At 35.4% G+C, this 26,821-nt stretch overlaps 1 pseudogene; it reads left to right on the forward strand.

Moving 5' to 3' along the window:
• Window positions 1–612: 612 nt before the first annotated feature.
• LOC106050211 (uncharacterized) overlaps window positions 613–26,821 on the forward strand; it is a 64,824-nt pseudogene continuing 38,615 nt past the window's right edge.

Raw genomic sequence — 26,821 nt, forward strand, 5'->3', positions numbered from 1 at the left:
GTTGTAGCGCTGGGCATCTTGGTGTTTAATATATATATAAACACATTACATATGTTCATTTTATTCTTTCTTTAAGTGGAGGTGAAGTGTTATTTTTTTAACGAGAGTGTCTTGCGTCCAGCACAGCGACTGACCGACTTCACTCTCTTGAGAAATTTAGGATCCATTAGAGGTGGGACACGTTTCAAAATGTTTTGGTCAAGACATGAACTAGATTTGAGATGGCTTCGTAAGCTGGGCACTTTGACAGCCACCACAACTCTTGTACACACCGAGTACCGCAGCACAAAAATATCTCCACTGAAAGAGAAGATTGCAGTCTAATGCCCTAAGCCTATTTTGTAGACACGATCTCGTATATCTGATATTGTAACTATAAATTTGTTTACTTTTTATAAACGAATAATCGGAATATATCAAATAATTGTGTCTATGCTCTGTATGCATATAACTATGATTGCCTTTTATAAGAAAAAAGTGTCCTAAGATTTGAAAATGTTCCCGTTATTTATTTTAGTACAACTGACCCATATGGTCATTCTAGTAAACAACAGTCCTATGCAGTTATTTGAAGAGAGCAACAGCTGATGACACATGGAATTCTTATCAGTCCAAAATGTAGGTGAAGGTCAGGGGGCGTTAATGTTGTCACTTTAGGGTCATGACATGAATGGGTTGCTCATCTTACGCGACACAAGGTACACCAAGCCTACTGGACCTTCCACTGTGCACGGAGATTCCAGAAGGTAATTGAATCATGTTTAAAACTTAGTCTAATCCAGTAATTTAGAATCAGTTTTTCAAAATTTTAGTTAAAACTCTAACCGAACTATATGTCGGTAGATTCAATAATTAAAAAAAAAACACAATCGATACACTGCCATAAGTCTCAAAATTGTACAGAAGTACTCTTACTAGTGTAGGAATGAAACATTAATTTGACAATAGTCCTAGAGCCTACATTAGGCAAGAGAGGGCACGGGGTTCATTCCAGCCTAGAAATGTTTAAAAATGTATGAATCATAAAACAGGTTTCTTATTGCAATTCTGTCGTGCAGTATCTGGCTATATATATTTTCACAAAGCTTATATCAACTCACTCTGTCTGTTTGTCTGGTACAAATTTTGAACACGTTATTTCTCCCACTTCCCATTCTTTGAGCAAGTTATTTATTGTCTCTCAAAAAACGTGAATCAATATAAAACAAGGTTAAAAAGTCAGTTTATGTGGAAACACAAACTCAAAATCGGCCCCCGAAGTGGTCCCCCCAGGCAGGTAAAAAAGGCAGGTTTCAATATTTTTAGAAAGAATATCAGAATGAAATTCTATCAAAGGCAAATGACAGAGCACAATGGAGAAAGAAGGTTGACAGATCTTGTGTGGTGCCCCAACTATCCAGCTGACCAAGGGATAGGTGAAAGTGAAGGAGAAGTTAGATGTGAACCTGGCCTAACTGATATCATATAATGATTATCTAATTGTTTTGTAAAGGGTCAATCTCTTATTCAAAGCCTCAAGAAAAAAAAACGTTCAGTAAAAAAAAAAAAATAAAAAAAAGTCCTCTAGCTAAGTGTTGTGTGCCTGTGGATCAATCCTGCAGTTCACGCGATAATATGAAAAACTACTTATTAAATGTTGTTTTAAATTATGTTCCACTATATGCATATTAAATAGATTTGACATTATGACAGAACTTACATAATTTAGCAATAAATGTGTTGGAAATATGGTATATATATATATATATCTTCCTTACTGAATAGCCTTCCGTGTTTGTTACTATTAATAGTGAATAGTTGTAAAAATGGTGTATTTTTATGAAAAAAACTCCTTGCATAGTTGATTTAAAAAATACATTTTTCGCTTTCAGAAAAGACAAAAAGTAGCCATTGCATCAGAACTTTGAAAGGTCTAAAATATCATGATGTCGGATTTTCAATATCTTTTCTAGTTTACGAAATCTCAACGGGACGGACGGACGGACGGACAGACCGCACATAACTAATAGTGTCTATTCTCCTTTCCGGGGGCCGCTAAAAATAATCAATTAATTAATTAAATAGTGGTAATTAATTACTTTTATTTGATGAAGAAAAAGGGAAATAAATATTGCAGTATTGAAACACATGTCTGTATATGTGCAGTTTTTGTATCTATATAACCTTTTTTTTTTAAAAAAAAAATATCTGTGTAGGCCTACATAATTCTCTTCATGGCTCAAGAGTTTGGACACCACGTAAAGGAAAGAACACTCTTTTATTTCTAAAAGTCGTACTAGAGTTACCTTACGAAAAAACAAGAAAAGGGGGGGGGGGAGAACAAGTTTTATTCACCCGTCACCAAATAGCAGAGCTGGACTTAACCGTTGTGACCCAGAAGGCATGGAAAGATCACTCTTTTTTTATTATTTCTACACCACGTAGTTTTTGCGACGAAAAAAAAGGGTGGAGGGGTAGAAAACAAGTAATCTACTCTGTATTCACCCGTCACTAAATAGCAGGGCCGGACTCAACCGCTGTGGGGCCCTATGCGAAACGGATTTTGCGGGGCCAAGTTTGGGTAGGGATACGGATAGTAAGTAAAAATTAAGAGTTTGTATTAGAAAATAAAATCGTCTTTGCATTTAATTCATTCTTTACTACATACAGAGCTACTTTACGTATGACTTGCGTGTAACGAAGTCATACAGTATATAATAAAATTTGTATTTCCTACATAAATCACGTTCAATAGCAAGAATTACCAAATGTTTCAATCTATTGTGAGCTTGCGCTCCCAGAGCTATTTTTTAAAATGTATTTTTGTTATATAAGTTAGATCTATTTTTATATATTTTATTTTTATAGGTTAGTGTCAGAATTTATTAATTGTACTTCCGCATATTTATATAGGTTAGTGCGGGATAGTATAAAAGGGATGTACTACATGCTGTCTTAAAACAGTTGAGTGTACATTTGACCAGTGGTCAGTACCATATCTGTCTGTGTGACAGCTGAGGATCTTTGTGGTCTTGTGATAGTAAGTGAATGTGTTTTGCGTGGCTGGTAGTGCAGTGTGTGTGCCTGTGTATGAAATGACCAGTGGACCTTGAGTGTACATGCTTGAGTGAACAGCAGTGTGTCAGGGACTGTGTGTAAAAGGAAGTCAGAGGATAGAGAACAAGTGGCTGGAGTAAAGAGCATACAGATGGACGAATAAAATCATTGTGTTTATTGAAGCTCGTGTTGTTTTAGTCTATTACATGGTGTCAGAAGTGGGATGATCTACTTTTTCAATGACACCCTCATCTTCCATTCTTCTCATGGTGTCAGAAGTGGGATAGGGTTAGGGTTAGGGTCTAATTATATTTTTATTCCTGTACCTGGGACGGCCTGCTATTATACATTATAGCTGCTTTTAGCTGCTTTTAACTGCTGCTTTTAGCTGCTGCAATTACTCTGCTGAAATAGCTGCTGCTTATAACTGCTGTTGTAGATCTATTCTAATTCTAGGGAATCTAGATCTAGTGTTATTTTGTTTCTGCTATTGATAGTTTTGTTATTGTTTCTGTAGATCTAATTCTAGGGAAGCTAGTGTTATTTGTTTTTTGTAGTGTAGATCTAGGTCTAGTGTAGTAGTTGTAGTGATTTAGTTAGATAGTTAGTTTGTTAGTGTTTGTAGCGGTGTAAATTTAGAGGGTTTTAGTTAGTTGATGGGTTCAGTAGTAGTGATTAGTCAAGTTAGTGTCACTGGCGGATCGAGGGGGGGGGTGGGCGGTAGGGGCGATCGCCCCCCCCCCACTCGGCCGACCCCCCCCCCCCCCACAAGGAGGGGGGGGGGCGGACGAACTTTAGTATAGGATTCACACAATTTGTATACGAATTTATTACTTATGTTAAAAATATATACTAATTATTTATATTTCAACCTATTTTTAGATTATTTCGCCCCCCCCCCTCTAGTATGTTGGCCGATTTGGTGGCGATGGTATCAATCCCGCCCCCACCCCCTTAACTTTCGAGTGGGGGGGGGCGGTCCAATTTATTGGTAGAAATCACAGCCTGCTAACAAAATCAATTAAATATCTATATCCTTGTAACTTGTTATTGATATTTTAACCGATCTTTATATTATGTCGTTCCCTGTTTGCCGATTGGTAGGGGGAGGGGACGAATACCTCTTCTGCCCTTCCCACCTAAACCCTTTGAGTGGGGGGCGGTCCGTTTTTATTGAGAAATCATAGTTTGTGAACAAAATTAGTTGAATTAATATATAAATTTTATATTATGTCGCTCCCTTTCTGGTATTTTGGCCGATTCGGTGGGGTGAGGGGGGGGATTGCAAGTACTGCCCTCCCCACTCTAGCCCTCTGAGTGCTGGGGGGGGCGGTCCTATTTTTGTGGAGAATAATAGTGTGTGAATAAAATTAGTTGAATATCTATATAATATAAACTACGTATTGATATGTGACCCATTGTATTATAGTTAAGAAATTACAAAATTAAAAAAATCTGTCACTAATATAATTTATATATACTATAAATTAAATTCTTATATCGAGTCGCCCCATACCTATTCTTTAATGCCAAATGCAATCTTTAGCAGAAATTAGTAAAGGAGCGAGGATTAATCGTTTTCACTCTACCGCCATTCCCATTTCCAGACAGAGTTTTTGTAATTTCACATGAAGTTATCATAAGTATTTTAAGAAAGACTTTGCATTGGAAAAGTTAGAATTCAAACGAAATTTTTCAGTATAAGAGTCATGATTGAGATGAGTTCTAGACTCAAATAACGTTTTCATAGTCGCCTTTTCCCAACCTTTACTCAATCTGATATTTTTCTAGCTAAATAAATTTGGGACTATAACTCACAATTTATGCTAGAGTTTTCTTGAATACTATTTATCGAATAAGTTTTTTTTCGGCGGCGATCCTCAAAGCAAAAATCTAAATACGTGGGGTATCCTATCTTTTCAATGAACAAATCGGTTTTATTTGCAATGTATTATGGGTCTATAAATTCAAATTAGAATATTTTTCAAGTACAACATTATTCGAAAGGTCGTTTTTTAATAGTATAAATAATGAGCTTCAGGTCAGGAGAATGCGTTTCTGCAGTGAAGAATGCAAGAAAACGTTTTTGGCGTCGGGGCTTCGCCCCGAACTCCATTTATGAGTAATGAGTTGTAGATGTCAGGAGAATACGTTTCTGCAGAGAAGAATGCAAGAAAACGCTTTTGGCGTCGGGGCTTCGCCCCGAACTTCACCAGAGAACCTTATAGCGCTGCCCCAGTTGTTTTGGTTTTCGCCGAAGGTTGAGAAATGCTGCTTTTTATTCTCATATATATATATATATATATATATACATATATATGTGTGTGCGTGTGTGTGTGCGTGTGTGTGTGTGTGCGCGCGCGCTGTATGCACGTTTATGCGTAGGGTTAAGGTTTACTGGGCGTTAGGGTTAGGGTTTGGAAAAAAATCGCCCCCCCCCCACTCCAAAGTTCTGGATCCGCTAGTGGTTAGTGTATATATTATATTTTATTATTGATTTTTTTTTGTATGTAAATAAAGTATCTTTTTGTTTTATGTATCGTAAACTAAAGTTTGTTATCTTGTTTTCATTTAGTTAAGTTAGTATAGTTAGTTGTCTGGTTACTTAGGTGACTCTAGCCCCTTGGTCACCATACCGAGGTGCACAGATTGAGCCCACCCAGTAGCGCAAACATCGGCCTACTGTTGGTAAATTTTAATGTTGAGCAGTAAGAATATGTCCTCTTTCCTACTCGCGCCTGCCTGACCTGCTCACACTATCTACGAGAATTGTTGACCTCAAGTAATTCTTCATTAGTTTGAGGCGCGAGAAGCTTCTTTCACCAGATTACTCAATTACGGCTAATGCATAATGATGTTATCGTGCGTAGGATTGACGTTTTCTATATTGAATGACACCCCAAAATGACAATTTTTGTATATATATTTAATGAGATTTGTATGAGTTTTCAAAAGATTTTTAATAATTTCCGGAGATTTCCAGGACTATTTTTTGTATATTTTGCAATTTCAGGAGATTTCCAGGAGCTCTTAGTAAATCAGGGGGCCGCAGGAAATCTGTTATAAGTTATAGTATGGTTTAATTTAATAATTTATACACCTATAATTAGCGCGGGGCCTATGACAGAATTACTTTACGAGCCTTGCATGTAGCGAAGCCATACAGTATATCATAAAAATTCCAAAAAAAACCCAAATGTTTCAATCTATCTACGAGAATTGTTGACCTCAAGTAATTCTTCATTAGTTCTTTCACCAGATTACTCAATTACGGCTAATGCATAATGCTGTTTTTGTTTTTCATCGCGCGTAGGATTGGCGTTTTCCATTTTGAATAACACCCCAAAATGATAATTTTTTGTCTATATATTTCAGGCGATTTTTTTTTTTTAGTTTTCAATAGATTTTAATAATTTCCGGAGATTTCCAGGACATTTTCGTATATTTTGCAATTTCAGGAGATTTTCAGGAGCTCCTGGTAAATCATGACGCTGCGGGAATTCTGTTATAAGTTATAAAATGGTTTAATTAAATAATTTACACCTAGAATGAGCGCGGGTCCTTTGAAAGTGCGGGGCCCACTGCGGTCGCATAGGTTGCATTGGCCTAAGGCCGGTCCTGCAAAATAACGGCGTATGTTACGCCGTGGGTCGACTAGTGTTTTATATTTTGCTTGTTTTTATTTCCTTTCAAATTACTGTCTGTCTGTTTTGTTCATCTCTGGTGATCATATTTATATAAAACCTGTTCGTGTGAAAACATTCGTGTAGTCTCGTAAGCCCCTTCTGTATGGCGACCGTCGAGTTCAGTGGTAAAACACGTCTGCTTCAAGGCGCTATACGGCCATATTGCCGTTGTAATGTAAAAGCTACCCCATGCCCAGGGGTTTACTGGGTGTCAAAATCTGCCCGGGCATTTGTATGCCATGCGGACCACAAATTGTATTTCATATGATTGGTATCCAATCATACGTCCTCAAAATCATTGTTAAATTTGATAATGTGTCGATAACTATACGCATGCATACACCGTGGCGTAGCTAGGGTGGTGGAGGGGGGGGAGAATTTTTAAGTCTTCTTGGCCCCCACTTGAAGTGGGCCCCCAAATGAGTGTTGTTTTTACATTTAATATTAAGTATTACACAAAATGCAGGGGCCCCAAAAAAGAGGTCAAACCCCCTGGCCCCAAAATGATGGTAAATTCCTAGCTACGCCCCTGTGCATACATTGAAATTCTTATATCTTGACAAGAAATAAAGACCTTATATTGCTATTTGATCGCTTAGTGCAGTGATTCCCAAAGTGGTCTATATAGACCCCCAGGGGTCTACGAGAACTTCCAAGGGGTCTACGAAAGTGAAAAATCAAATTGGGGGTCTATGAGATGTCCACGGGGGTCTATGATCATGGATTTCATTAAGCAGGTCGTGACTTTAATTTTCAGATCCCGTTAATGTAATTATTTCATTTAGCCCCTCAGATTTGTACCTGATGTAATTCTTTAAATATTTATCCTACTAATGAAGCAAAAAAATGTTGTATTTTATTTCAATACTTATTTAAATTTCTTAATTTTGTCTACATGTAACTAATATTTAACAAAAAGAAATGTAGATTGGACAGCGTTGATTAATTAAAAACTGGGACTCATTCCACCCTTGTCAAACAAGCGGTTGTTGATGTGTCTTTTATGACGAAGATCATTTGAGACGATGCCACCCTAATAAAAAGATACATATTTGAGAAACTTTCGAATTCTCAAACATAAAGTTCAAAATAGACCTACAAAATTTCTCTTCAACATCATATAAACAAGATGATAGTTTGTGAGCGTCTTATAATATCTCTTTTACTTAAAACCAAATACAGAATAACACTACCAGCCGTGGAAGTAGTTTAAAAACTGTTTAACACAAGCCTACTTCTGAAATTATTTAAGCAACAATTCAGTTCAAGGGTACATCGATGACATTAGTGATAACATTAAAAGCTTCTTATGTATTTCTTTGCAAACAGCATATTATATTCAGTTTGGGATCAGCGGCATCACAGGCTCTCACGGGGTGTAGCGCTGTGTGCTACAAACTGCTTAAGAAACGCCGGTTCCTTATTTTTCCTCAGGGTTGACCCACGAAACCTTTCCCATGTTTGGGTATAGCCGCAAGGCTGCAGAGGTTTGAATTCAGTTTTCCTTCTGCTAGGTAGGCTGCAAGCGAAGGCTGATGAGCACTTCATGCTTGAAGTTACTGGTTTAGTCGACTGTTACTTGCCTTCGCCCCTTCTCCTGTTAGTGAAAACAGTTCCGCGGACCCAATATTTGAGCCAGACGTGAAAATCAAGAAATACACGAGAAACTGCTCTTTGCGAAAACGTTAATAATGATACTTAAGGCTAATTAATAAATTAATTATTATATAATGTTTAAGGACTACTTCAGAGAACAACAAATTCCTATATGAAACATAATATCCGTAGAAATTGATGATGAACCGGCAAAAAAGAAAATATATATATTGTTATTTTATTGATTTAAATTTAATTTTCTATCAATAAAAAAGATAGAGCTCTCTTACTTCTAATGTAGCTTTAAATTACTTGTTCATACTTCGACTCACTTCAGTTAGAAATAAGTTTAAAAAAATGGAATATGTAAATTTGCAAAAATGCAATATAAGTTAATCGGGGGGGGGGGGTCTACCGTAGCTCAGAAAACATGGTAAGGGGGTCTACATGACAAAAAAGTTTGGGAACCACTGGGCCTTAGTGTGTGGGCCCTAAAAGGATGAATCCTACTAGTAGCACTGTCTTCTGATGTAGGCTATTACATTATTTTGGAAAATGTGTTACTTTAAATTAGTAATAGAATGTAGTGAAAAGATTTTTTTTTTCACACAACGCTCTGAGGGCCCATTTTTTAAGAAGATATTATAAAACCTTTAACAATTTAATACGAGTCATAGTGTAATCGCGGCCCTTTCGGTGGCCCTACCTGTCCATTTGGGTAGGCCCACAGGCCCACCTGGCATTTGCCCGAACCCCCATTTAGCCCCTACCCATGCGCTTCTTCACATCTTCTGTACTATGTTTCAATTTTAGACTTGTCAGCATTAATGGGCTACAAAGTTTACTAATGAAGAAAGTAAATGATTTTAAGTAATGCTCCAGAAATAATTGCGCCAACATTTTTATTTCAGCGCTTTTTATATTCTTTTTTAACAATATATATGCATTGTATATGACAAGTATAGCTCTGGGTACAATCTGGAGAGAATGGCAGTGGCCAAGAGAAACATGGTTCAAGACTTTATTGGTTTTGTTCTTATCAGTGCTGGTGAGTAGTTTTACTGTGGATGAAAACGTTTTCAAAATATGAATTATTTTACATTATTCCGTTACGTCTAAAAATATAATAATACGTCTAGTTATTATGTGAAAGAAAGTCAATAATTATTATTTAACTCTGAGAGCTTGATGGCAGATTTGCAAAGCGCTTGGCTTTTGAACCAAAGGGTCTTGAATTCGTTTTCGAACCTCAGTGAAGGCTGGGATTTTTAATTTCGCGATTATCAGAACGCTTCTGGGTGCTTCCAACTCTGATATCCCTCAGATATTATTTGGAGAAAGTAAAAGCAGTTGGTCATTGGTCTGGCTACATGACACCCCCGTAGGCCAAAGACACAGATGACCTATACATCACCTTTACATCATCTTCCCTATAGATCGCAAGGTCTGAAAAGGGTACGGTACTTTTACTTTTAAGGAATACTTATCAAAAGTGTTTAATTGACCAAATGAGATCTTAAATGTTAAGTGTTATTTACATCAGATACTTTTTCATTGAAAGCAGCAGGAAATAAACAAAATTATTCTAGGGATTTGGTTTGATTTCTACATTTTCTGGCTCATTGGCAGATTTAGTGTTAGAGCCCCAAGTCCAGTAATTTCCGTTTTAGAGGCACGCTGCCTGACTGCCGATTCTATAATTTCGAGTGTATACTCTTTTGAAGATTGTGATTATAACTTGGAATTTTGACTTATAAAATAACATCTTTCAAAGCAAATAGTAGGTTTATTAGAGATCCATAGAGCTTAGAGCAGACTAATTAGTCAATGTGCTAGATCCACGAAGTTCTTTCAAGATCTTTGCCATAGAATTAGTTAAAGTTATTTTTTACTTCTTTGAATTGTCTCTTTAACAGTTAAACATAAACTGTTTATATTTAATGATTGATGTTGTTTTATAGAGTTTAGAAATCTATCGTCAGTTAACTCTGTTATGGAAGTACATGTAGAAATACAAGTAAAGTATAGGCCTAATTATATCTGGCAATAATAATAAAGTATGTAGTATTGTCTCTACTGGCATAGGCCAATCGTAAGTAACTACTGTGATAGTTCTATTCTAACTAACTACTGGTATAGGCTTATTTAAAGTAACTATCGTGATAGGCCTATTTTAACTAACTACTGGTATAGGTATATTTTAACAAGCTAATGTGACGTGCCTATTTTAACTAACTAATGTGATAGGTCTATTTTAACTAACTAATGTGATAGGCCTATTTTAACTAACTAATGTGACAGGTCTATTTTAACTAACTACTGTGATAGGCCTATTTTAACTAGCTAATGTGACAGGTCTATTTTAACTAACTACTGTGATAGGCCTATTTTAACTAGCTAATGTGACAGGTCTATTTTAACTAGCTAATGTGACGTGCCTATTTTAACTAACTTATGTGACAGGTCTATTTTAACTTACTAATGTGACAAGTAAAGTAAGTTCCCCTTTCCAGACCTTGCGATCTAAAAGCAGATGATGTTAGGGTCATCTGTTTCTGTGGCCCACGGTTCACGAGCAGGGTTTCATGTGGCCAGCACAACGACCAACCGCCTGTACTTTCCCCAACTAAATTCAGGTACCCAATAGAGTTGAGTGGACTCAGGGGCGCCCTAAAAATCCCAAAATTCAAAATCCCAGTCTTCACCAAGATTCGAACCCAGGACGCCAGGTTCTGAATCCAATGGGTTAACCACTCAGCCAACGCGCCTAATGAGACAGGCCTTTTAAAACTAATAAGATAAGAGAAATAAATCGACCAAATCTACTTTTTTTTACATATCATCCGCATCGAACATTAGCTTCTCAGGATTCTAGAAAAATGAAAAAAAAAGAAAACCAACGCTTGGATATTTAGTGACAATGGAATAGGTTTTTCCTTTTACAAATATTGAGCTTGACTGTGCCAGAGAATGAATCGTGTTTTAAATTATAAATAAATAAAGGAAAATAATTATAGTCCTACTGTCTGTAAATAATGACCAATGTTGTATATGTTCTCCGTTGTTTCAGTTTGTCTAAGTAATTCTATAGCCGACAGCGCTCGGTACGCCAATGCTGACTGGAAAAGATCAGAACAAAATCAAGGGGGAAGTCACTCCTGCGTGGCCAGACGACTGGAAGACAACAGTGAAGAAGTCTCGTGCAAGACATTAGTCACATTCAGACAAAAGTCGCCAGAGCAGTATGCCAACAAAGTCAGACAAGCGGAGAACAAACTCGGGCAGTTAGAATCACAGTATGATGACTGCCAACAGGAGACTGAACGCAAAGGAAGACTCATTAGGACTCGAGCTTTACTGACAGGTACAAAAGAATTGTGTGTGACTGCATGGAATCTATGCTGCCAGTGATGGCTTCATTCCAGTACAATAATGAGCATGCGCACAAAGCTTTCCCTTCTACCGAGTTTACGTCCAATATCTTACAATGAATTCATAGACATGGTCATCCGTTAACTGGGTTCATGTCCGAAAAAAACTTTGTGCTTTAAAAATGTTGAGTGTCTATCACGTTACTGATGTCGTCTGGATGCGCCAGTTGTTCACTTTAAATTTTTAAAATATTTATGGTTCGTTTATCTCTTTTTTTTTTTACAGATTTAATCCACAGGCTTGTAACTGAAGAGTAACTTTTTTTTTCTCTTTTAGCTATATATATATGTATTCTTTAATAGTTATAATTATATATATTTAATATTATCTCAGCGCCTTAAGCAATACATCATGTTTTTAAACAACGCTCTGTAAATTAAATTATTATTGTTATTATCTGATAAAGAAAACATATTCAGTTAATGTTAGGTCTGTTTGTTAATAATCATACATTTTAATATACAATGACTATTGATAAATAGGCATAAACAACGAAATGTTAAAATAAAATTGACAATCATTCTACAATTGTCATACACCTTCAATGAATGTTGATATTTAGATCTGTTTAAGGTTTTAATATGGTTCAACAAAAAGAACAAACCAACGATTCTTTTTATTGTATTTTTTGTGGGGGGGGGGGAGGGGAGTAAAAAAAGGTAGGGGTGATAGCCAAAGCTTACTACACCGGTTGACACCGACCCTAGTGAATCCTCTGATTAGTTCAAATATAGATATGGCCTAAACACATGGAGCGATTAGTTGAACTAAAAATTCACCAGCACTAGGGCAAAACAATACATAAAACAATTTATAAAAATAACCAGTTAGTTAATTAATTATTATAAATTAATTATTTTTTATACCGACAAGGGAAATTAATTCTTCAGTATTTTGATTACTTAATTATTGGTAATTAATCATTTTTATATCAAAGAAGGGAAATAGTATTATTATTTATTATTATTGAAAGATAAAGTTGAAAATGCGGAGTTCTTCACCTTAGATATGTTTTTTTAAAAATAGAATTAAAAAAATATATTTTTCTTGTTGTTCTTCTTTACTTGTTATCACTTTTAAATGTAGAGATATTCACGCCCTTCAGAATAGCTGGGATCTGTTAAACATTTCACCGGATTTCGGAACTGATCTGGTTATCTGGTAAGTTTACAATAATTAACATTTTATTGATATATATATATAAGTGTATAAATCTTCATATGCAGGTTTACAAAATTACGTTATAGAAATTTAGTGCTATAAGTTTCAGTTTCGCAAGGGAATCTATGTTTACGAAAAAACAAAATAAACAAATTCATGTTTATGAAATTTTAAAAATTAAACAATTTAATTCTCAACAAGAAAATGGAATTCAAAAACTATTAGCCAACACCAAACCAAATAAAGCTTCTGGACCTGATGGTATTCCAGCTAGATTACTCAAAGAACTAAGTAATGAGCTAGCCCCAGTGTTCAAAATACTCTTTCAGGCTTCACTTAACCAGGGCAGAGTACTAAAGGACTGGAAAGAAGCTAATGTCACCCCCCTATTTAAAAAAGGAGAAAAATCTGACCCAGGGAACTACAGACCAGTATCACTTACCAGCATCACATGTAAAATCCTAGAACACATAATATGTAGCAACATCATAAACCACTTAGACAAACATAATGTCCTCACACCATACCAACATGGCTTTAGGAAATATAGATCATGTGAAACACAACTAATAGGACTAATTGATGATTTTTCAAAAGGTTTAGATAATAGTGAACAAATAGATGCTATCTTACTAGATTTTTCTAAGGCTTTTGACAAAGTTCACCACCATAGTTTGCTTAAAAAATTAAAATATTTCGGCATTAATGGTCCACTGCATCAGTGGATTAAAGACTTTCTGATAGGGAGAGAACAAACTGTAATAATAAATGGCTCTAAATCAACACCGATAACAGTAAACTCAGGTGTACCTCAAGGTACAGTCTTGGGTCCACTACTATTTTTAATTTACATAAATGATTTACCAAATTGCATTAGTTCAGGAACAAAAGTCAGATTATTTGCAGACGATTGCATAATATATAGAACAATAAAAACAACACAAGACACAGATATTTTACAAAGAGAATTAGATGAATTACAGAAATGGGAATCAAATTGGAGCATGTCTTTCCACCCAGAAAAATGTCAGTTGTTAAGAGTAACAAAAAAACTAAAACAAATTAATTCCACTTATCTTATTCATGGCAAACCAGTATCACAGACTAAAAACGCAAAATACCTAGGTGTTATAATAAATGAAAAACTATCATGGAATCCACATATTGATGAAACTACAAAAAAATCAAACAAAGCATTAGGATTTATTAAAAGAAATTTCTATAAATCAAATAAGAACATAAAACTAAAATGTTACTTAACCTTGGTTAGGCCAATAATAGAATATGCATCCTCCGTTTGGGACCCCTCAACTCAAGAAAACATTAAGAAACTGGAACAGACACAAAATAGAGCAGTGAGATTCATAACAAACGAATATTCACATTTGACTAGAGTAACACCTTTAGTAAAATCACTAAATTTAGAAAGCCTTCAGGACAGAAGGCTCAAAAGTAAAGTAGCAATCATACATAAAACACTGAACCATAATCTTCAAATACAAAAACAAAATTTAATAAAATACTCTGAAAGACACAAAGATAAAGGCACATTCCTCGTCCCATATGCTAGGACAAATTTGTACAAATACTCCTTCTTCCCTAGTGCTATTAGAGCATGGAATGGGTTGCCTGAGCTAGCCAGGAAAACCAGTGACTTGGCAGAATTTAAGTCATTGGTTAATATGCATGACTAAATGCATGACGCGTAGGACGTAATCATCTTCTTTTTTGAAGTAACGTCTGTATTATATAAGATAAGATAAGATAAGAAATCGTGAAAAGATTTAACACACAATATAAGTTAATTTCAATAATAGATACATCATACACTACACACCAGTAGATTTAGCATGAAGCTTGAAAAATATTGGCTGAACAGAGTTTGTTTTTTTGATTCGTTATAAGCGTGTCTCCCTTATTTTTAGAATAGAAAGTTCTCCAAATTTCGGTACTAATTTTACATAGAAACTCATTGTTAACACTTCTATGAGACCATGACACGTACAGTCGTACACCATGCAAGGCCATATTTAAGTTAGATCACTCGGGGTTACTGCCCGGGGACCCAAAAGAGAGTTACCCGAAGAATAGAGATAACAAAAAAATTCCAGTATTTGATTATTCTACACATCGACGATTCAGCATAATCATCAACCTCTTTTCATCGAATAAAGCTCGCTAAGTTTTATTCGTTAACTTGCTGAATAGTTTTTAATAAATTGTAGCTGACTTTAACAAATTACACATCCATATAGAAATAATTTTATATTTTGACAATGAACTTTTTTTGGAAAAATAAATAAATGGCATTCACGCCCTTGTTGCCCCCGGGGCCTCTTTCTCTCTCTATATATATAGTAATAGTTTCATTGTTCACGACACAGGATGTTGGACAACATTCCCAACATGCGTGCCAGATTCACCAAGTTCAATGCTGAGCAGTCTTTTGAAGCACTTAAGAATGATGCAGAGTTTGTCAAGCAGGTGAAACTAATTCAAGGTGGTCTTGACTCTCTCATCTCAAACCTGAACAATCCTGGACAACTTCAGGCAACAATGGAGAGACTTGCAGAGGTTCATCTTCGAATGCAACCTAGCATCGGTCTTGAATATTTTAAGGTAATTTGTTCTGGTTGAGTAAATCGTATTTAATAATAAGACATATGTTCCTTATATCTATGGGAAACGTGGTCGAGAGGCTAAGTACGTTTGAACTTGGCTTGGCTACCAATGATGGGGGCTCGAGGTTCGACACCTGAATCGAGCAGAGTTGTGTTTACTGAACGCCCAAAGCAGGGGTTCTCAACCTGTGGGTCGCAACTCCCTTGGAGGTTAAATGACGATTTTGCAGGGGTCGCCAGAGACCAACAGAAATATGGATTTTTTTTTTAAAGTGTAGTTACTATTTTGTTGTTTTGTTTTAGGATAGATGTTGCAGAATATATTTGAAAAGAGTTTACGTTTATATTTCATTGTTTTGTCATTGTCTTTTAGTCCATACGTTACTGAAAGTAATATTTTCATAACGGAACAACTCATGAAACTGGATCTAGAACAAATAACGTTAAGAAGATTTAAATGGTAAAGTTTTATATAAATAGTTACGCAGAAATTGGAAAACCTCAATAAGTCATTTGTAAGGAAGTTCTTTAAGCCGAATCTATGAAACTGAAACATCTTTAACTTCATTTTAACAGAAGCATCCCAACTTTACAGAAAATGATACTGATTATCTGAGACGATTTTAACAAGGCGTTTCTTTTTTGCAAACCTCTTGAATCGACTTCTACAATATCCGATGTATGCGACTTTGATCAAGTTAGTTTTTGGAAAAGTATAAAATCTCTTGTAAAATATTTGTGATTTTATTGCGATGATATTGGTCTGGATTTCAGCATTTGGAACAAAATGAGTCACCAAAAGTCATCGACGAATATTAGTAACAAATACACTACCAAAAGAATTACAAAAAGTTAGGAAAAACGTCATTGGAATGATCAAATGCAACAGAGCTGGATTTGACTGAAAAAAATCCAATCTTTCCAAAGGACACTTCAGCTTTGGCAGACAAATATAGGGCGAAAAATATATTTACATGTTTCCAATATTATCTGCTTTCTACGAGGATACAATGATAATTTCTGTCAAGTACATTTGCCCATGCTTGCAAACAAAGTTCATACTTTTGCCGATTTACCGTTTGCACTTGTTAAGAGTCTATTTACACTCAAAGTTAAAGTTGTTATGGAGAAATCACAGAAAAAGTTTATTGAACTCATTAATTGTGATGCAGAGAAAAAAGTTTCTCTTGAATGTTCAGTTACACAATTCTTGATCTTTTTCAGTCATATCCGGTTGTGACTGTGTTTCTTCCATTTCAGTCATATCCGGTTGTGACTGTGTTTCTTCCATTTCAGTCATATCCGGTTGTGACTGTGTTTCTTCCATTTCAGTCATATCCGGTTGTGACTGTGTTTCTTCCATTTCAGTCATATCCGGTTGTGACTGTGTTTCTTCCATTTCAGTCATATCCGGTTGTGACTGTGTTTCTTCCAGTTCAGTCATATCCGGTTGTGACTGTGTTTCTTCCATTTCAGTCATATCCGGTTGTGACTGTGTTTCTTCCAGTTCAGTCATATCCGGTTGTGACTGTGTTTCTTCCATTTCCATAAACATTTTTCCCCACCATGTTAGTTTACAAATCTTCATACAGAAGTAGACTTGATAAAGAAGATGACATTCGTTGTAATCTAGCAAAGACTGTTAGGAGAATCTCTGAGCTTAGGAAACAGAAACAAGCTGAACCTTTGCACCGACGTTGTATTGTATCCACTAGTCTCTATCTCAAAAGTAATGTAGCCGTGTAATTCACTATCTTTCTTTGTGTCATGCTTTTGAAATAGTCACATAAGTATAAAACATGAATATGGGGAAAGTGCAATAGAAAATAAAATAAATGGTAGTCATCAAAAAATATTATTTTTTTTTACATTTAATTATAAGCAGAAATATATTTTTAACAAAATATAATTTTATATCATTTCGTAATTAAGCATAAAGCTTGGGCAATACTTATTTTACATTATGATTAAGATTTCAAAACATTATCAAAAGCGCAGTTACTTTATTATTATTTTACTGTTGGGGGTTGCCGCATGGTGGGGAATAGTAAAAAGGGGTCGCAGAGCTAAAAAAGGTTGAGAACCGCTGGCCTAAAGGCAGCACAGAAAACCTTCTCTCAGATACCCCCTCCACCCACTGGTCCATAAATGAGATTTGACCACGGCGCTCTTAGCATGCTATAAGCATGAAAGTAGCGCTATATAAAAGCCATAATTTAATTTTAATTTTAATTGCAATTAAGTAAATTTTATAATAATAGTAATCTTTGTTATCCAGAGGAAATTTATTTTACAATTGAACACTAAAAGTTTCTCTGCTGTGTTTAAAATCAATACTTCAAATCCCCAATAGCAAATAATTCATTTACTTGCTGTGATATATCACATGACGCTATCACTTGTTACATATAGTTTACTTGCTGTGATATATCACATGACGCTGTCACTTGTTACATATAGTTTACTTGCTGTGATATATCACATGACGCTGTCACTTGTTACATATAGTTTACTTGCTGTGATATATCACATGACGCTGTCACTTGTTACATATAGTTTACTTGCTGTGATATATCACATGACGCTGTCACTTGTTATATATAGTTTACTTGCTGTGATATATCACATGACGCTGTCACTTGTTACATATAGTTTACTTGCTGTGATATATCACATGACGCTGTCACTCTTTACATATAGTTTACTTGCTGTCCTTATCTGTTATAGTACATTGAGATTCAGATGAAACATGATATTATGTTGAACATGATATTCTTGCTTCCAGCCATTGCAAGAAAAAATCGCCAGTTTCCTTGCTGAAAAACTTGGCAGTGATGATACTCCAAAATCCTGGGAACGTTTACTGGCTGCCTTCAACGAGGTTCTCAATAGCTGTAAGTGAAGACTTTTTGTTTTAAGTTTGAATATTTACTGGCTGCCTTCAACGAGGTTCTCAATAGCTGTAAGTGAAGACTTTTTGTTTTAAGTTTGAATATTTACTGGCTGCCTTCAACGAGGTTCTCAATAGCTGTAAGTGAAGACTTTTTGTTTTAAGTTTGAATATTTACTGGCTGCCTTCAACGAGGTTCTCAATAGCTGTAAGTGAAGACTTTTTGTTTTAAGTTTGAATATTTACTGGCTGCCTTCAACGAGGTTCTCAATAGCTGTAAGTGAAGACTTTTTGTTTTAAGTTTGAATATTTACTGGCTGCCTTCAACGAGGTTCTCAATAGCTGTAAGTGAAAACTTTTTGTTTTAAGTTTGAATATTTACTGGCTGCCTTCAACAAGGTTCTCAATAGCTGTAAGTGAAGACTTTTTGTTTTAAGTTTGAATATTTACTGGCTGCCTTCAACGAGGTTCTCAATAGTTGTAAGTGAAGACTTTTTGTTTTAAGTTTGAATATTTACTGGCTGCCTTCAACAAGGTTCTCAATAGCTGTAAGTGAAGACTTTTTGTTTTAAGTTTGAATATTTACTGGCTGCCTTCAACAAGGTTCTCAATAACTGTAACTTAAAAAAAAAATTTAAGTTTGAATATTTACAACATTGATTTTGATTACAGAATGGATTGCTAGGTTGACGGATCAGAATTCAATTGAACAACGTACAGAAGTATGAAATGAAATTTCTATAAAGGATATTTTTATTCATAATTTTTTATTTTAGAATGAATTTAATTTTTGTTTGCTTTTTCCGTAGATTTAAGTTAAAACATCGGACTTTCAGAGACGTAAGTAAATGTTTTTTATTTATTTTTTTTTTTTGTATTGAAAGAAACTAAAAAAAAAAAGAAATATTTGCACACACTTTGCAAAGTCACTGAGATTGCATTGAACTGTAGAATGATGTTATTTTATTATCCTTTCTATCTTTGTCACTCCATGAAGGTAAAACTGTAATCGAAAGCATTTCTCTGTCTTTCTCTCCCTCTCTGTTTCTCTTTCCCATCTTTCTCACTTCCCTTCTCTTTCCCTCCCTCTCTTTCCCCTTCTCTCCCTCTCCTCTCTCTCTTACTCCCATTTTAAACCTATATTCAATTCATGCAGCGGACTCTAAATTTCTTGCACATTCTAGAGCGACAAGTCAGCTCTTCAAAGTTCTTGGAGCAGACTTACAGCTGGAGCCAACGGAAAAAGAAATGCTGGAGTTAGACTTGTTCTCTGGTATCTCATTTTTTAAAATTATTTGACTAAACAAATCGGCTCTCATCATTCTACTTTGATTCACATCTTTCTAAATCTTTCATTCTCATCGAGTTTTTACCCCCAAAGAAATCAAACGCTTTACAGCTTCAGCTTTAACAAAATCATCTTCAAGATAAAGAATTATCTTCGTATTCTCTATTGCGACATTTTTCCTCTTGCAATAAATATCTTCAAATTTAAGTGCAAGTTACATTATTTGTTGTCTTGTATAACACATTTTTATGACCATTTAATAATTTTACTGTCACAGTGATCTACTTTAACAAATTTTCTCACGTTTAATTTTTGAAAAATTAATAACAAACGAAACATTTTTTAAAAAGTTAATGAAAATGCATAAATATATCCTCAAAGGATGTTTGACAATGTTCCCAACATGCGTGAAAGATTCACCAAATTTAATGCAAGAGAGTCTGACGATGCTTTGAAAAGCAATGCAGAGTTCCAGAAACAGGTGGATGTCATCATAGGAGGATTTGAGACTCTTATCAACAACCTGAATGATCCAACCCAGCTTCAAGATCGTCTGGAAAGTTTAGCTGAAGCTCATTTGAATAAGAAGCCAGCCATCGGCAATAACTACTTTGTGGTAGGTTTTGGTGATTCGCTTTTTTAAAAAATGATTGGACTGACGCTTATGTTTCATCGCTCTATTAATAGCTTAATGAATTTGAAACGATTTACCTTGACCTTGTAAAACTTAATATTGTTATACTTTTGATTGTAGCAACTCCAGAAGAAAATTAATTTGTTCATTGAGACTGCACTTGGTGTCAGTTCTGACAGTGAAGAAGCCAAGGCCTGGTCTAATTTGGTGGGTGCATTGAACAGAGTCATCAAAGATCGTAAGTTGTGTTGGTTTATTATATCAACTCACTCTTTATGTCTGTCTGTCTGTCGTCTGTCCGTCTTATAAAAATTTTGAACACGTTATTTCTTCCATACACATTCTGGATCAAGTTGAAACTTTCCTAAATTATTTATTATACCGGTACATTAAAAAAACACAAATCAGTTAATAATTAACCAATTAGTCAATCAGTTGCGCCACTAGGGGGTGTCGTAGGTGCGGGCCGCACCGGCTGATACAAACACAAAAATAAAATAAAAATACTTACTGTTAACAAAATATTTGCAAACAGATGTATTTTTTTTATTGAGAAAAAAAAAAACCATGAAACATAATTTTAAAACATCTTCTTAATTCAGAAAACTTGTCAAGAACTTATCTTGTGTGATCTGTTATGTTCTTACGCTGCGATGAGTAATTGAACTATATACAAACTCAAAGGAGGTAATGCCGAACTGGAACAGCAACACCAACGAAAGGTCTAGCCTCTCTTAGAACGTTCTTACTTTTTAAAGATCTATCACGTCATTTGTCACTAATTAAAACTTTCCCCTTATTCCTGAAACAAATACCTAATTCCTAATCCTATCATAACAGATCTAATGCGTTCTCTACATTCAAACGAATTCACCACAAGCATCTAAAGCAGCAATGGGATCACCTTAGTTTCCTTTGTGTATGAAGTAGCGAGACAAAGTTTCAGTGCTCCTGGCATCCTGCCTAGTCACACTAACAGCACACGTTCATCATCATTCTTCATTTCAGTTCTCCATTTTATGTTTATGGAGAGGCAATGAGGGGGGGGGGGGCTGGAAAATATTTAAAACCGGAATGATGTTGCCATCCAATTGTTCCTCTCTTTGGTACATTTAAACAATCCAGGGGTATGTAAGAAATCTTTCAGTGATGGCAAGTTTCAACTGTATTTTTTTATGGAGGGGGATAGGTTTGTCATTATATATATTTTTTTTGGTTTTTCGTTTTTAATATTAGTATAGAAAACAGAAAGACTGCATTTCTTACTTGCATTGAACAGTGAATCCATAAGCGAACCCACCGGGCCTGCTAGAGTTTGTGAGTGACTGTAATAGTTACTAAGGTTATTGGCATTTCTAGGGTCAGTATCACATAGTGAAATTAGTTAATGGAGTACCCCCCTCCTAATCAACTTTTCCCCAAAAAGGTCCCTATAAAAACTATCGTAGGTTTTTTTTTTGTTAAACTATAATACAGTAAACTAACCATCTAGGTTTATTAGGGATTACGCAGATAATTTAATATGAACAAATATCATCTAGGTTACCGCGTATATGACATTTAAAAAACAATGAAAACAGTCCTTTTATAGCTGTGTAGCAATCAATTAATGTATGTAATGAGCTTACTATGTTGATATTTAACAAAACGAACAAAAGATGGAGTTCATAGAGAAATTAAGGGCTTGGGGGTGGCGATAGGGGGAGAAAGGTGAAGATGAATGGGGTGGGGGTCACCTTGAGCTAAGCGCACCGGGTGACACAGATCCTGGTGACGCCACTTTTATTAGTAATACATTTGTTTGATATCGGAAAAAGGAAATAAATATTCTACAATATTTAGAGCTTTAGGCTTTCTTGTAAATGTGGAGCTCTTCCCTTTAGATAAGCTTGCTTTAAGCGGCCCCGAAAGAAGAAAAGACGCTATTAGTTTTGTGTGGCCTGTCTGTCCGTCTTTCCGTCTGTCCGTCCGCCTGTCCCGTTTAGATCTCGTAAACTAGAAAAGATAGTGAAAATCCGACATGACAATATTTAGGACCATTCAAAGTTCTGATGCAAGCAGTTTTTTCATAAAAATACACTTTTACAACTATTCACTATTAATAGTAACAAACACTTGAGGCTCTTTATTAGGGGGGACGAGTATTTACCAGTTTTTCAACACATTTATGCAAACGGTTTTAGATTTTTGTCAAAAAGTTTTTTGAAATATTTTTATTGTTAAGTTATGTAAGTTCTGTTATATTAAGTACAGTATTTACACATAAAAAATGTTTATTATTTTTTAAAGAGAAAAAATCTATTTAGTATGCATATAAGACATCCATAATTTAAAACAACAATTAATAAGTAGTTTTTCATATTATCTCGTGAATTGCACTGGTAGACAGCATATCCTATACTCTTAAGCGAGCAATTCTTGTATGTATGTATGTATATATATTTATATATATATAAATTTTATTTCGAAAACGGCTCTAACGATTTTCTTTAAAATTTCAAGGTACGTGCATATTAGTGAGAAAAAAAATCTCAACTCATTGGCCACATCGGGAAAACTCGAGGTCGACCGTTATATCGGTTTGAAAATGGCTCATCGAAAAATTAATTTTGGCTAGAATGTTTTATGAATGAAATTTTCTATATGACGTCAATGTGAAAAAAACTTGACACCGCTTACGTCACTAGGCTCACAGCAGTACACTAAGACATTTATTCGCAAACAAGAAAAAGTTTTAATGATTCAATTGGCCTAATTAAACATTTGCGCACCATCTTATTGTCATCGATCCATTATGAAACTATGGAAGAAAAATATGCGAGTTTAAATATCTTTATATATGATTAGTTATTGTGTTTTAAAGGCTTTTAAAATTTGTTTACACTTTAATTGCGTACACTCGTAGATAGCTTTTACTTTGTTATTATTTTGCTGGTGAATTAGTGCAATGTGTTTAAGCTTCGAAGTCTACTGTCCCATACCAAAAATTGGAAATGGTCTTAACACAGCTTATCTATGCCTTACTTGCACAACCAGGGCCGGCCCTAACATTTGCGGGGCCTTATGTGAAATGGATTGCGCGCGGACCAGTAAGGGTAGGAATTAGGATAATAAGTGAATATAAAGATTTTGAATTAGAAAATAAATGCGTATTTGCATTACATTTTTATTAATGAAAGCTGACGATGCCGTTTTTTTTATATCACGCGTAGGACTGGCGTTTACCATTTTGATTGACACCCCGAAATGACAATTTTGTCTTTTAAAGGACATTTTTATGAGTTTCAGGAGATTTCCAGGAGCTCCTTGAAAACAAGGAGACCACGGGAACCCTATTATAAATTATAATGGTTTAATTTAATAATTTACACCTAGACTTAGCGCGGGGCTTTTGAACCTTCGGGGTCCAATGCGGCAGCATAGGCCTAAGGCTGGCCCTGATGATATCCAGCTCGCGGTCAACAAATTTTCATCACGCTGCTGCTTTTTTTTTTTGTTAACCTATAAACCTCAGTAAAACAGAAGTCATGTTCCAGAAGTCACCCAATAAAACCAACTCAGCCCAAAGATCACCGCACATATACATCCCTTCAAGTGGTAGATAACTTCACATTATCTGGGAAGCATATTATCAAATGACGCATTGCTTTAAAGGGAGGTTGATATGAGATCAGGGATTGTCGTGCTTTTGGATCAGTGTCAACCAGTGATTATCTCAACCCCTCTATGTGGATCTGAGACATCAGTACTTTATAGAAAGCAACTAAGACTTCTTAAACGACTTCACCAAAGACCGCAATACAAACAGCGATATTCTTGCAAAATGAAATGAACTTCTTATAATCCGACAGTCTTATCTTCTTATCTTATATAATACAGACGTTACTTCAAAAAAAGAAGATGATTACGTCCTACGCGACATGCATTTAGTCATGCATATTAACCAATGACTTAAATTCTGCCAAGTCACTGGTTTTCCTGGCTAGCTCAGGCAACCCATTCCATGCTCTAATAGCACTAGGGAAGAAGGAGTATTTGTACAAATTTGTCCTAGCATATGGGACGAGGAATGTGCCTTTATCTTTGTGCCTTTCAGAGTATTTTATTAAATTTTGTTTTTGTATTTGAAGATTATGGTTCAGTGTTTTATGTATGATTGCTACTTTACTTTTGAGCCTTCTGTCCTGAAGGCTTTCTAAATTTAATGATTTTACTAAAGGTGTTACTCTAGTCAAATGTGAATATTCGTTTGTTATGAGTCTCACTGCTCTATTTTGTGTCTGTTCCAGTTTCTTAATGTTTTCTTGAGTTGAGGGGTCCCAAACGGAGGATGCATATTCTATTATTGGTCTAACCAAGGTTAAATAACATTTTAGTTTTATGTTCTTATTTGATTTATAGAAATTTCTTTTAATAAATACTAATGCTTTGTTTGATTTTTTGTAGTTTCATCAATATGTGGATGCCATGATAGTTTTTCATTTATTATAACACCTAGGTATTTTGCGTTTTTAGTCTGTGTTACTGGTTTGCCATGAATAAGATAAGTGGAATTAATTTGTTTTAGTTTTTTTGTTACTCTTAACAACTGACATTTTTCTGGGTGGAAAGACATGCTCCAATTTGATTCCCATTTCTGTAATTCATCTAATTCTCTTTGTAAAATATCTGTGTCTTGTGTTGTTACGCTTTGCAGGGCACTTATTCCGTATGGGGGACGAATATATTTTTGGCAATCTTTTTTTTTTAGTAAGCTGAAACGTTGTCGGAGTAACAGAGATGTCTCACAATAACGCTTCTTTAGAATACTAACGCTATGTTTTTTGTTACTTTGTTACTAGGTGCACGTTTTACACTATAACGTAAAGATTTTGCATTACTTGATGATTCTTACTAAAGCCATAATAATAAGGCTTGTCTTTGAACCGAAGATTAGTGAGGAATGCAGTATTTCCCGTGGCTGCGCATCCCCAGCTGTGACCTACATATTTTGCCACATTCAGGGCAAGCATAACCATTATCTGCAGGTGATTGATTTAGATTTCTTTTCGCCGTCTGCATTTGTCCTCGGCAGCAGATTTTCTTTTGGTCTCAAATGTGTATACCGCGGCCTTCGTGAGTGACCTCCAGCTGTCTCGTTCGGAGGCCGCATAGAACTAGGTGCTCTCTTCTATGTCAGCCAAGGAAAGTTGACGCCTAAGCTGGTCTTTGAAGCGTTTCCCTGGGGCACCTCTGTTACGTCGACCACCTTTTAGCTCACCAAAAAAAAAAAGACTGCCTTTGGCATACGTTCGTCTCCCATACGGGATATGTGCCCTACCCAGTGCAACTGTCGGACCATAAGAAGTCCCTCTATACTGTCCATACCGGCGTTGGCAAGGACATCGCTGTTTGTAGTGCGATCCTGCCACCGTATGTCCATGATGGAGCGCAAGCATCTTAGGTGAAAGCACTCAAGAAGTCTTAGTTGTTTTCTGTATAGTGTCCATGTCTCAGAGCCATAATGAATATATTAATTGCAATATTAAATGTCAGAAAGGAACCATTTTAGAAGTTACACTGCAAAGACTTTCTTCCAAGCCTATAATAGCCCAATAGTCTTACGCGAAGATAGCAATGTAAAACATTAAGACGTGAGCTGTGGTTTTCTATAGGCCTACTGTTGGGGGGACTTTCTATTCCAATCGCCATGTACAATTACATTGAAAAATGACAGTACGAAAAAGCAACTCTTCGGATTGATAGTCTTTAACCGATCGTTCATTTTCGTAATTAAAAAAATATTCCCAAAATGACTTCGGGTATATATCCTTCCTTAGCAAATTATTCATCCGAGCGAGGCTCGGTCACCTGATATTAAAACACCTAACCAAAGAAAAACAAATATTTTGTTTTGATTCTTGAGGAATAAGAGATTGGCCCTTTACAAAACAATTAGATCAATTAGATATTCATTATAAGACATCAGTTAGGCCAGGTTCACATCTAACTTCAAATTCACTTTCACCTATCCTTTGGTCTGTGGACCGCTGGGGCACCACACGAGATCTGTTAACCTTTTTTTCTCCATTATTTTCTGTCATTTATCTTTGATAGAATTTCATTCTGATAATATTGAAACTTGTCTTTTTACCTGCCTGGGTGGACCACTTCGAGGGCCGATTTTCAGCTTGTGTTTCCACACAAACTGTCTTTGTAACCTTGTTTGTTTTTATTTTTAAAAAATACATTTTGCTTGTTTGTAATGTTTGTAGTCTAATTCTTCTGGTATTTCATTTACCTATCAGGCTTTTTTATAATATATAACAATCTATTATTCTATTTTATTATCATTTATCTCCACAGATGCCGTCAATGCATTTGGCCTTTCAAACTTGTGAGTTACCTTTCAAATTTCTATATGTTTCAAAATAACTTGTACTATAACAGTTTTGTTAGAAATTCTTCACGTTCTATTAGTTGTGTTATAATTGTATT

The sequence above is a fragment of the Biomphalaria glabrata genome, chromosome 4 (genome assembly GCF_947242115.1).
Source record: "Biomphalaria glabrata chromosome 4, xgBioGlab47.1, whole genome shotgun sequence".
Lineage (NCBI taxonomy): Eukaryota > Metazoa > Mollusca > Gastropoda > Planorbidae > Biomphalaria > Biomphalaria glabrata.